Source organism: Citrus clementina, unplaced genomic scaffold, assembly GCF_000493195.1.
Source record: "Citrus clementina cultivar Clemenules unplaced genomic scaffold, Citrus_clementina_v1.0 scaffold_5, whole genome shotgun sequence".
Classification (NCBI taxonomy): Eukaryota; Viridiplantae; Streptophyta; class Magnoliopsida; order Sapindales; family Rutaceae; genus Citrus; species Citrus x clementina.
The window spans coordinates 21908706-21920923 of NW_006262201.1; the positions used below are offsets into that span (position 1 = coordinate 21908706).

Sequence of the window (12218 nt, forward strand, 5' to 3'; positions counted from 1 at the left end):
TGCATAAACATTCATTTTAGTTAAGTCTTAATAAGTTTTGCTTGAATCAAACTAATTTGTGTTCAAAACAGGTGCATAATTGTAGGTTTTCAGAAAGTCTTAATTCATGAAGGGATGCTAAGACATTAGATTAGCAAGAGGAGGAAAGAAGATGGCCGCAAAAAAAGTAAAACACAATTGAGAACAGTGCAGTGTTGTAGTTGTTGTTAGAGCAACATGTGCTGTAGCAATCTGGGAGCAATAAGGGAGAAAACTTAGGCACGGGCCAGCTGCAGAATCGCGATCTACATGTTTCCTAATTTAACTCATGCATGCCCACAAACTTTCATTTACCTTAGTTTGCAGTATAAAAGGGGCGCGCGCACCACATAAAAAGGCGGCAAGGGAATTATCATTAAGACATTAGAGAAAAGAGGAGAAGAAGATCAGAATTAAGAGGGACGACTTTAGTAGAATTGAGATTTCCAGCAGAGTTATTTGGATTGCTTTTTACCGTTCTCAACTTTTACTTTTCTTCTTTCTGATGTATCCTGTGAACAATATATTTATGTTTGATTTTCTCATTTAGAATATGAACTAGATTTGCTTGTAGTTGAGTGACAAACGATCCAATGGGTTCTTGACTATTCTTATGTGTTGTTATGTCATTGCTATAGCATTTTACTCTAGTAGTTATTATTAATATAATTGTTATTTTGGTTGACCACTCATTTAACAATTCAAGTTAAGATAGAGCCGCAAAAGGGCATGTCTTAGTGGATATTATTATAGTATTACTTGATCTTGATTTAAGTTTCCTGGATTAAGTTATCTTGAATCCCATAAGGGCTACACTTGAAGTTAAGATTTGTGACACACTAGACATAAGTGCTCACCTTGTAGGGTGGAGAGACTAAAGGGTCATAAAGCCATACCATAAGTAGATTAGCAACTGGTCATTATTAATAGATTTAAGGGTATGAGAGTTCCAATATGCGACAGCTGAGGATGCAGAGTAATTTTGCCCAGTGCTGCAGCACTTGCCGTAACAACTGGTGTTAACTTGATGAAAAGCAGTCAGCCTAAAAGGAGAGTTTGATCATTCAACTACCATAGTCTAAATTGAATCTTAGACACATTTAATTTAGTTTATTTCATTACGGTATTATTTTACTTTATTCTCTCACAATCATCAATTACGATAGAACCCACTTTATGTTTGTTAACTTCGCACTTAAGTAGTTTGCACTATTGTGATCGCTATAGCACTTCAAATAACATCAATCCCTGTGGAGATGATCTTGAATATTCATCACTGTATACCTGCACATTGGCATTAGTAGCATTTGATTATAAAATTTACCAACAATATGCGTATCTAATTTTTGAAAAAATTGTAACATCTGTATGTATAAATATGATCAATGTATAACGTTTTACTTAAGAAATGAAAAACACTCATTTCTTAAGTGGTGTTATATTGTGAGTGTGTTTTGGTGTGATAGGCACCATATGTGCCTTTGTTTTGATGCCTATTGCACCAAAACACAATTCAAATTATGTTGTATTTTAGGGCAATGCCACTGTTGCACCAAGTGTGACAAACAATTGTACATAAATAATCAGTTTATATGTTATGTTGTGTTTTATGTGCCACAAATGCTTATCACCCAAACTGTGTTTTGGTTTTTTGTCTCTTTTTAAAAGTTTTAATTGTTTTGTTAATTTTATAAATGTTATTGACCATTTCTTTTGTGTGATTCATCATAGATAAATGGCGAAGAATTAACTGATCAAGTATAAACCATCCAGACCGAGAAATTTGTGTTTTGATGTGACATGCACTTGTCTCTCAAGCTTAACTGCAACAGGTACTTATCACATGTGTGAAAGTGCTTATAGAAGCTCAAGTGCCACAAGCATCTATCACCTAAGCTCAAGTGTTGTAGGCACTTGTCGCACATTTTATGGGTTTGTATTTTACTTTGTCTTTACTCAAAATTTGTTTTTTTTTTTGTTCTAATCTATTAACTCAAACTAAGCATTTTATGAACCCACATCAATTTACAACAAAAAGTAGATAATATTTACAACAACAATGACATCAATTTATTGAGAGTAGTGAGATTTGGAGATTTGTAGAGAGTGATATCGTGATTTGTTGAGAGTAGTGAGGATATTTTTATTTAAAAGTTAGATATTTGGTTAGTTATAATAGAAAAATTTCGAAGGGCCAATTTTAAGAAATCTAAAATTTTTTAGGCTAGCTATTGCATTTCCCATGACAAAATTAAAATTGAGCATGCCGACCCTTAGGCTTTGTGATTGCAATTCAAGTTTCTAATGATGTGGCAATCACAACGAACCCTTTTTTTTTTTTTTAATTGGATTGCAAATCTTCGATTCATGGGAATGGTGCTTTTCATTTTAGGAAACTAACCCTAATAAATTATTAAATTATAAAAGTAACCACAAATACATTTTTTATTTTTTCTATCAAACTTAGCCAAATGCCATTCATTTGGATGAATTACCCTTGTCATTCAAATCACAGAAACCAAAAGTACCGATACTACACCTTGATGCGCTCTCGATTGTCAATGGCATGGAGATTTTTCCTAATTCATGCGTCAATGTTTTATTTGGTGTCATTACTTTTCGATCATATTTTTTGTTGGGTCATTATTGAATTTTTGGTTTATATAATGAATTGAGTTGTGTCTTGGTCATTTAAAATTTATCAGTGGCATGCGTGCTAATATATATATATTTTTTAAATGTTAGTGAATGAAACATTATTTGTTCAATTTTTTTTTATTGTCCATGACAATTAAAATCAAGGGAAATTATCCACGGACCACTCATTTTTAAATTTTTTTAAAAAATACACAATTCTTTTTTTTAATACCTGATTTGTGCTCTTGCTATCAAACTTCTCAATTTCTAAGACCTAATTTCTGCTCTTATATCCTAATTGATTTTTTAACTTCTTCACAAAATTTAACTTTTGGCTATAAGATCACAAGCATTAAACATAAACCCAAATTTATAAAACAAAATAATTTCTTCTCAAGTTTATAACAATCAAACTTGAAAACACAAAATACTCAAATAACCCATGAAAATTTAAAAGAAGACGACCAAACCCTCAAAAAATAAAAGCAGCGGTAGATGCAGTGGTTCAATACGGCAGCATCCAGCTGATGTTATTGCCACCTGTTGTAGGACTGAAGCCTTTACTGTCACTACTTTCACTTTGAAGAACCAACAGTAAAGAAGAAAAATGAAGAACAAGAAAAGAAGAAGAAGAAGAAGAGAAGAACAAAGAAGCATTAAAGAACCAACAGCAAAGAGGAAAGAAAGACGACGAACTATGATTTTTTTTGGGTACCGAAATAGGGTAAATTAGTCATTTAATATTTAAGGGTAAAATAGTTCTTTAATATTTATTTATGATAAAAAAGAAATTTTATGTTTTGGGGTTAAAAAAGTCATTTGAGTAATATTCGGTTAACTCTTATCGTGAAAGCTCTTAATGTGAAAGTGGAGGAGTGATCCATTCTATAAAGGGTGGTGATATTTCCACCCTACAAATTTTATAAACCCACTCCCTTTTCAAAAAATCATTACCACAAATGCACATTATTTTTTTAAAATTTAAATTAAGAAGAATTTAAATATTTAATCAATTAAATTCATATTCAATTTTTTATGAGACTATATATTTTTATTATATTTGATCAATAAGGTTGCTTTAACATAAATTAATATGATTATTTTACCCCCACAAGGTAAAAGTATCAAAATATCTAAAAATTTACTTTCAATTTTTTTAATATTTTAATGATGCATAAGTAGTATTTTATTAGTATGATTATTAATATTCCACTAAACTAAAAAGATATAATTAAGACATGTGGAGTATTAAAAATTATTAAATTTATGTAAATCATATTAGATTATAACACATAAAACTAAATGCCTAAAGAATTAGTTACAATAACATATATTTCTTAGGGTAATTTGGTTATTTTATATTATAAAGGTAAAATGTTCAAATTAAACTTATCTTAAAACAACTTTACATATTGATTGTTAAAAGACTAAGTTTGAAAAGAAAAAAAATTATAAAAATGATTTAATTAATTAATTGTTCAAACTTATTATTAATTTGTAATTTTATAAAATACAGTGAACTTATTGTAATTATTTTATGGAGGTGGGGTGGGTTTATAAAAACAATGGGATGTAAATATCGACACCCTTCCATAAAGTTTAGGTGGAATGCTGACAAAAAAAAAAGATTTGAGTATTTTTGGAAAAAAGTCTAAAAAAACGAGTGGTCTGTGGATAATTGCCATAAAATTAAACAATTAATGCTAGCAACTCTTCAAGCATTAAAGATCAAGATTTTCATGTGATAACTTTGAGATCAAATGGAAAATCAACTATTTTAGGCATCTTATTAATTTTTCTTATACTATACATTATTATTGTGAATTAATGATAAAATATGAATCTTAAGGTATTCTATTTATTATAATTCCAGAATCATAACATATTTACTTGAACATGATTTAGACTATGATAAAATACTATGATATTAATGTTGTTTAGATATATATTATTTATTTAACATTCAAATTAAATAATGGTACAAATGTAAAACTGCATATTTTCAATTTTTAAAGTTGAAAGAACAACAAACTTGATATTTATTTTCAAAGATTCAAACAAAATAAACAAATATGCTTTTTAGATTCACATATTCAAATCTATTTAAAATTCAAATTGATTTAAATCTATTCACATTTCAAATAAAAAAAATATTGGTATTGAATGAATATAGTAGGAACATCAAACACAAAACTAGAGGACTAATATGTTGAAATATGTGAACCAATAAATGAGAAAGTTTAACCAAAGTTAGAGCCTATTCTAACAAAAACAAAATTATAAAAATTAAAGCTAGTAATTATTTCAAATAATTGAAATTGTGCTAAGTTACTATGAATATTCAACACAAATGAAATAATTAGTTCAGACAAGAACTCGTAAGAGAGAAAATTTAAGCAAAATTAGGAAATCTTTAAATGAAAAATGAAAGTTGGAATATAACTTAAAATATTGGTATCGAATTTGGTACGAATATCAAATACAAAATTGATGGACTAATAACTTGAAACGTGGGAACCCATAAGTGAAAAAGCTTAAGCAAAATTAACGACTAGTCTAAGAAATATAATTCTTATATTTAACCCAAATAATTGAAATCTTACTAAATTAATGAGAATACACAATACAAAATTAGTGGAATAATAGTTGAAATATATAAACCCACATGAAATGAAGTTTAACTAAAATTATGAACTCGTCTCATAGAAATGAAAGTTGTTTAGAATCTAACTCAAAATATTGGTATTTAACGACATTAGTAGGAATATAAAACATGAAAATAGTGAACTAAAAAGTGAATATATGAAACCTATAAGTTTAACCAAAATAAGTTACTAATCTAACAAAACTAAATTTATAAAAAATAAAAATTTAGTATCTAACCTATATAATTGGAATCTTACAAAGTTAATGGAAATACTCAACACAAAAATGATGGAATAATTAGTTGAAATTACTGAGCCTAAATAGTAGAAAATATAACGAAAATGTGAACTTATCCAATAGGAAATGAATTTACTTACATTCTAACCCAATATATTAGTATTTAAGGAATTTAATAGGAACATCAAAGACAAAGCTAGTGGATTGAGAAGTGAAAACAAATAAATTAGTAAGTGAAAAAGGTTAAAAAAAATTAGAGTTGTGTGAAATCAAATTGCAACATCCAATTAATATATTGGTATTTAACTAAAAGAGTTGCATATGATTATTTTATAGTTTTTTAATATCATTTAAATTATAATATTTTTCTCATTCAAATATTTTTATGTTAGTTATTTACAAATTTTCTTATTTTTCAGCATTAAAAATAAATTGTCAAAAATTATTTAGAAAACACCAAAATCACCAGCTGTTCAAGTTGTAATGCACCTCTGTCCGCGGCCAATTAAATACCGGCTCCATTCTCTCTTCTAGTCTTCTTCATAATTTTACGTTGTACACTTTTTATTTTCTTTTTCTACGCTACACATGTTTGTTTTTTCATTTTTTCTTTTTTTTTCCTCAGTGTTTTTGCATGTTGATAATTGTATAGTTGCTCTTAGACAATCACATTCGCTTGGATAAACTTCTTTTTATCATGGAAAATGATCTTTGCACAATCCCTATTTTATCATATGTACATTGTTGAGTGTTAGAAAATGCATATTTATAAGGAGAAAACCGTCATTTTACATTTCAAGTCTTACTAACAACCCTTACTTTTATGTATTTAACATTCTTGTGATTTAATTACGTGTGTTTTATTTTAATTAAGTAATTTATGTATTTTAGGGGCATTATAGTTATTTCATAATAAAGGAGAGATCAGACAGCAAAACGGACATCACTTTTGAACTCAGGACGGTCGAAAACCTTAGGAGGAGCATAAAAGGAAAAATGACACTATTCACATGTACGGTACTATTCACGTATACGGGACTGTATACGTTACTGTTCACGGCACTGTTCACATAGACGGATCGATGACGTGGCATTGACCGATGATGTGGCATTGACTGATGAGGTGTCACGATCCTGTTGGACTAAAATTCTTATGTACTGTTGATGGTGACGTGGCAGCATATCAGTGGACGAAAAATCTCGCGTACGGTGTATGCATCACACAGGATTATTTTCAACCAAACCGCGTTACTGTTCATCCGGGTCAAACCGCGTTACTGTTCAAAGTCGGGTCAAACCGTGTTACTGTTCATCCGCGTGGTCAAACCGTGGACTGTTGACTGATGACGTGGCGCAATCCTGAGCGTTCAAACTGTTTTTAATCCGATGGCCATGATTTACTCCATGTATCTATAAAAAGGGGGCCTCTCCCCCCTAAATGGATATCTCTGAATCCATTTTTGGGATCCATTTTCTGTAATTCCCTCTCCATCTTGTATTTTCTTCGTATTTTAATAAATTTCCATTTTGCCCCTAGTTCAATTATGAGTGGCTAATTTTCTTTCAAGCTTGGGTTGAAGGTGAAGTCTCAACATGTGTCATGGGCTTAATTTGGTAAATTTATTTTCTCTTCCCCTCTAGTTTTTGTGGATGTTTTGACTTCTCGTCGAAAAATAATACTAATCTTGTCTAGTACTGCCTTGGTTACACCGGCCCTCTAGTACAAGGTTATTATTATTTGGCACGATAAGCCCTTAGCACCATATTGATTAGAGCGTGGTTCATGAGGTGTGGATTCCCCCCTCATGATTTAATTGGCATTAATACGGATTATTTAGCCCATGATGCATGTTGATACGGATCCAGATACCCAAGTACGTCATTTCAATAGAATTCTCTTCAATTTATTCTCACCATTTCAATACCAATTTTAGAATTTATTCTCGCCATTTTAATTTAAGTTTTAGCATATTCCAATCATTTCCACCACAAATCCAATCACCCATTCACAAAAATTAATTCTACACAATTAAAATCCACCTCCTCGTGGGATCGACACTCGTCACCATTAATCTATACTACAACATATTCGTGCGCTTGCGAGTACATTAAAATTTGCACAACAAGTTTTTGGCGCCGTTGCCGGGGAGGTAAGTAATTTTAATTCATAGAATTAATTTTTTTGAATAATTTCTTTTATTTGTTTTCTTGTATTTTTTTTAAATTAAAAAAAAGAAAAAAAAAAGTGAATCTACATTTAAAGGTTAGTATTTCTTTTCTTTTTCTCTTCTTTAAAATTCTGTAATTTAATTTTCCATTTATTTTTCTTTGTAATTTTTTTTTGTTTATCTTATTAATTTAATTTTTAGTTAATTTCTTTCACGTATTTATTTTTGTGTATTTTTATAGAAAGGTTGTAATAGCGCAATAAGGTTAGTATCGTAATTTCTCCCTCTTCTTTATTTTTATTTGTTTTGTTCTCATCTTTATTTTTTGTTTTGTTTGCATCTTTATTTTTATTTTATTTATTTTGCATGCATGGTCGTAGGTCATTATTACCTAATCTTGAACCTATAGACCTTGAATTAGAAAAAACACTTCGCACACACAAACACGTTAAAAATAAAATGGATTTACAAGCACCACAGGAGAGGCCATTTAAGGACTATTTTAGTCCCTTAGCTAATTTGAGCACGTCATGCATAAGATACCCAAATGTAGCTGCTAGGAGTTTTGAATTAAAACCTAGTGTGTTAAATTGTCTCCCTACATTTTATGGCCTAGAAAATGAGGATCCATATAATCATTTGAATGATTTTCATGCCATTTGTCAAACATTCAAATATGAGAATTTTTCAGATGATGATGTTAAACTTAGACTATTCCCATTTTCTTTAAAAGATAGAGCTCGTTCATGGTTAAATACTTTACCTGCTAATAGCATTTCATCATGGGAACAAATGGTAACGAAATTTTTGAATAAATATTTCCCAGTGCATAAAACCAATGCTATTCGCAGGGAAATCTCAGAGTTTACCCAGAGAGAGGACGAGCAATTTTTCGAAACATGGGAGCGATTCAATGGGCTACTCTTGAAGTGTCCACATCATGGGTACGAGAAATGGCACCAATGCCAATACTTTTTGGAGGGATTACTACCAAATGTGCAAGAATGGCTAATGGCAACAAGTAGAGGAGAGCTAATGTCAAAAAGTGCATCAGAAATTTTCATGCCATTTGTCTCAAGGATTCCAACAGAATGGACCAGCAGCTCCAGCTCCACCAATGCAACAAATTTCTCAAGTTCCTCAAGCCTCTCAGCCACCATTTAGACCATACAATCAGAACCAGAACCACTCTCAACCTAGACCATGGGAGGATGCATTCCAGAATTTCAGGAATGTTACTCACTCCACGATTGAGCAACAGAACCGCACCATTGATGGACTACGAAATGAGTTGAGAGTAGGCTTCAACTCACAAGCTCAATCGGTTTCAAGCCTCGAGAAGATGGTGGGACAACTTGCTTCTTCAGTTCAGACCTTGGCAATGACCGTTGAGAAAGGCAAATTTCCAAGTCAACCAGTGCCTAATCCTAAAGGAGTACATGAAGCAAGTACCAGTTCACCACAGCAGCATGGAGAGGTCAAAGCAGTAATGACCTTGCGAAAAGGAAAAGAAGTCGACAACAAAGTGGAGATGCCGGTGACAAAAGAAAATCAAATCGTGCCTGTGAATGTTGAGGACTCACCACCGGAGGAAAAAGAAGAAACCAACCCACGGGAATATGTTCCCAAAGCTCCATTTCCTCAGAGGTTAGCTAAAGGAAAAAAGGGAAAATCCACAGGTGAGATTCTTGAAATCTTCAAACAGGTAAGTGTTAACATCCCTTTGCTTGATGCTATTAAACAAGTTCCATCTTATGCCAAGTTTCTTAAAGACCTTTGTACTAAAAAGAGAAATATGCATGCTCAAAAGAAGGCATTTTTAACAGAAAACGTTAGTTCTATACTCCAACATAAAATTCCTTTAAAATGCAAAGACCCAGGCTCCCCCACTATCTCATGTAGTATAGGGAACCACACAATTGAGAATGCTTTGTTGGATTTAGGAGCTAGTGTAAATTTGTTGCCTTATTCAGTATTTGTGAAACTTGGATTTGGAGAATTACACCCAACTCCAGTGGTGTTACAGCTTGCAGATCGGTCCACGAAAATACCTCGTGGTATTGTGGAGGACGTGCTTATCCAGGTAGACAAGTTTTATTTTCCTGTTGATTTTATTGTAATTGACACTCAACCAATACAGGATTCAAGGAAGCACATCCCCATTATTCTAGGCCGACCTTTTTTGGCAACTGCGGATGCTCACATTCAATGCAGGACTGGAAATATGCAGTTGTCCTTCGGCAACATGACTATGGAGCTGAACATCTTCAACATTGCCAAACAACCTCACAGTGTAGATGATGGAATTGTTGATGTGGATTTAATTGAAGCATTAGTTGATGATACTTTTGTTTCAAACCTTAGTGATGATCCTTTACAAACATGTTTAACTCACTTTGGTTTGGATTTTGATATTGACAGATCGGTTGATGAGGTCAACGCCCTGCTTGACTCAGCACCATCCATGGACACTAATAAATGGAAGTCAAGAGTTGAACAACTAGCACCATCAGAGAAGAAACTCATCCCATCATCAGAATCACCACCGAAACTCGAGCTCAAACCATTGCCCAACACATTGGAATATGCATTTTTGGGAGAAGAAAGTACTCTGCCGGTAATCATCTCATCATCCCTAAATGACGAACAAAAAGGTAAGTTGTTGGATGTTTTAAAAGAGCACAAAGGAGCATTAGGATGGACCATAGCAGACATTAAAGGTATAAACCCAGTAGACTGCATGCATTACATTCACCTTGATGAAAATGCTAAATCTACTAGGGAAATGCAACGTCGGTTAAATCCTAATATGAAAGAAGTTGTTAGAACAGAAGTCCTTAAGCTATTAGATGCTGGTATCATTTACCCCATTTCTGATAATGAATTGATACCCACTAGAGTAACTACAGGATGGCGTGTATGCATTGATTATAGAAAGTTGAATTCTGTCACACGTAAAGACCATTTTCCTTTACCATTTATTGATCAAATGCTTGATAGATTAGCAGGCCATGAATTTTATTGCTTTCTAGATGGCTACTCAGGATATAATTAGATTCCCATAGCACCAAAAGATCAAGAGAAAACTACTTTCACTTGCCCTTTTGGCACATTTGCATATAGGAGAATGCCATTTGGATTATGTAATGCACCTGCTACATTTCAACGATACATGTTGAGCATTTTTTCTGATATGGTTGAACGATTCCTTGAAGTCTTTATGGATGACTTTTCTGTCTTTGGTGACTCGTTTGATCAATGTTTACATCATCTAACACTAGTTCTGCAGAGATGTATCGAGAAGAACTTGATCTTAAATTGGGAGAAATGCCATTTTATGGTAAAACAAGGTATTGTTCTCGGTCACATCATTTCGAGCAAAGGTATTGAGGTTGACAAAGCCAAGGTGGATCTCATTTCTAATCTTCCTCCACCCAAAACAGTCAGAGAAGTAAGATCTTTCCTTGGGCATGCTGGGTTCTATAGACGTTTCATTAAAGATTTTAGCAAAGCTTCTAGACCCTTATGCAATTTACTTGCTAAGGATGTACCTTTTGTCTTTGATGATTCATGTCTTGTTGCGTTTGAAAAATTAAAGCATTTGTTGACATCATCACCCATCATTCAGTCCCCGAACTAGAGTTTACCATTTGAACTCATGTGTGATGCATCTGATTATGCAGTAGGAGCAGTATTAGGAGAAAGAGTTGATCGAATTCCCCACGTTATTTACTATGCTAGTCTGACATTGAATGATGCACAGTTGAACTATTCAACTACTGAAAAAGAAATGCTAGCAGTAGTGTTTGCATTAGAGAAATTTCGATCTTATCTCATTGGTTGTAAAATAACTATATTCACAGATCATGCTGCTCTTAAATATCTTCTCACAAAGAAAGATGCAAAAGCTAGACTAATTCGTTGGGTGTTACTTTTGCAGGAATTTGACTTGGAATTCAAAGATAAAAAAGGGACAGAAAATGTTGTGGCGGACCACCTCTCTCGTCTCCATCTTGACACAATTACAGAGCCATTAATATTGAATGAGTCATTTCCAGATGAACAATTAATGAGTGTGGAAGTATTACCTTGGTATGCTGATATAGTTAATTATCTTGTTACAGGTAAACTTCCTGAGCATTGGACCAAGCAAGACAAGGCAAAATTCTTTGCAGAGATAAAGAATTTCTTTTGGGATGACCCGTATTTGTTCAAGTATTGTGCGGATCAAATTGTTAGACGATGTGTCCCAGAAAGTGAAATTCAGAATATCCTTTCATTTTGCCATGAACAAGCTTGTGGAGGCCATTTCAGTGCTAAGAAAACAGCGACTAAAGTTTTACAATGTGGTTTCTATTGGCCATCTATATTTCGAGATGCTTACACTTTCTGTTCTTCATGTGATAGGTGTCAACGAATGGGAAGCATTACACGAAGGAACATGATGCCACTAAATCCAATTTTAGTGGTTGAGATTTTTGACGTATGGGGTATCGACTTCATGGGACCCTT

At 32.7% G+C, this 12218-nt stretch overlaps 1 non-coding gene and 1 pseudogene across 1 annotated transcript; one reads left to right on the top strand and one right to left on the bottom strand.

The window, feature by feature from the left end:
* Nucleotides 1–8549: 8549 nt before the first annotated feature.
* On the bottom strand, nt 8550–8653 carry LOC112098659. The gene has a single exon (XR_002905769.1). It is a non-coding gene; the product is annotated as a small nucleolar RNA R71 (small nucleolar RNA).
* A 449-nt stretch (nt 8654–9102) lies between these two features.
* LOC112098026 overlaps nt 9103–12218 on the top strand; it is a 205229-nt pseudogene continuing 202113 nt past the window's right edge.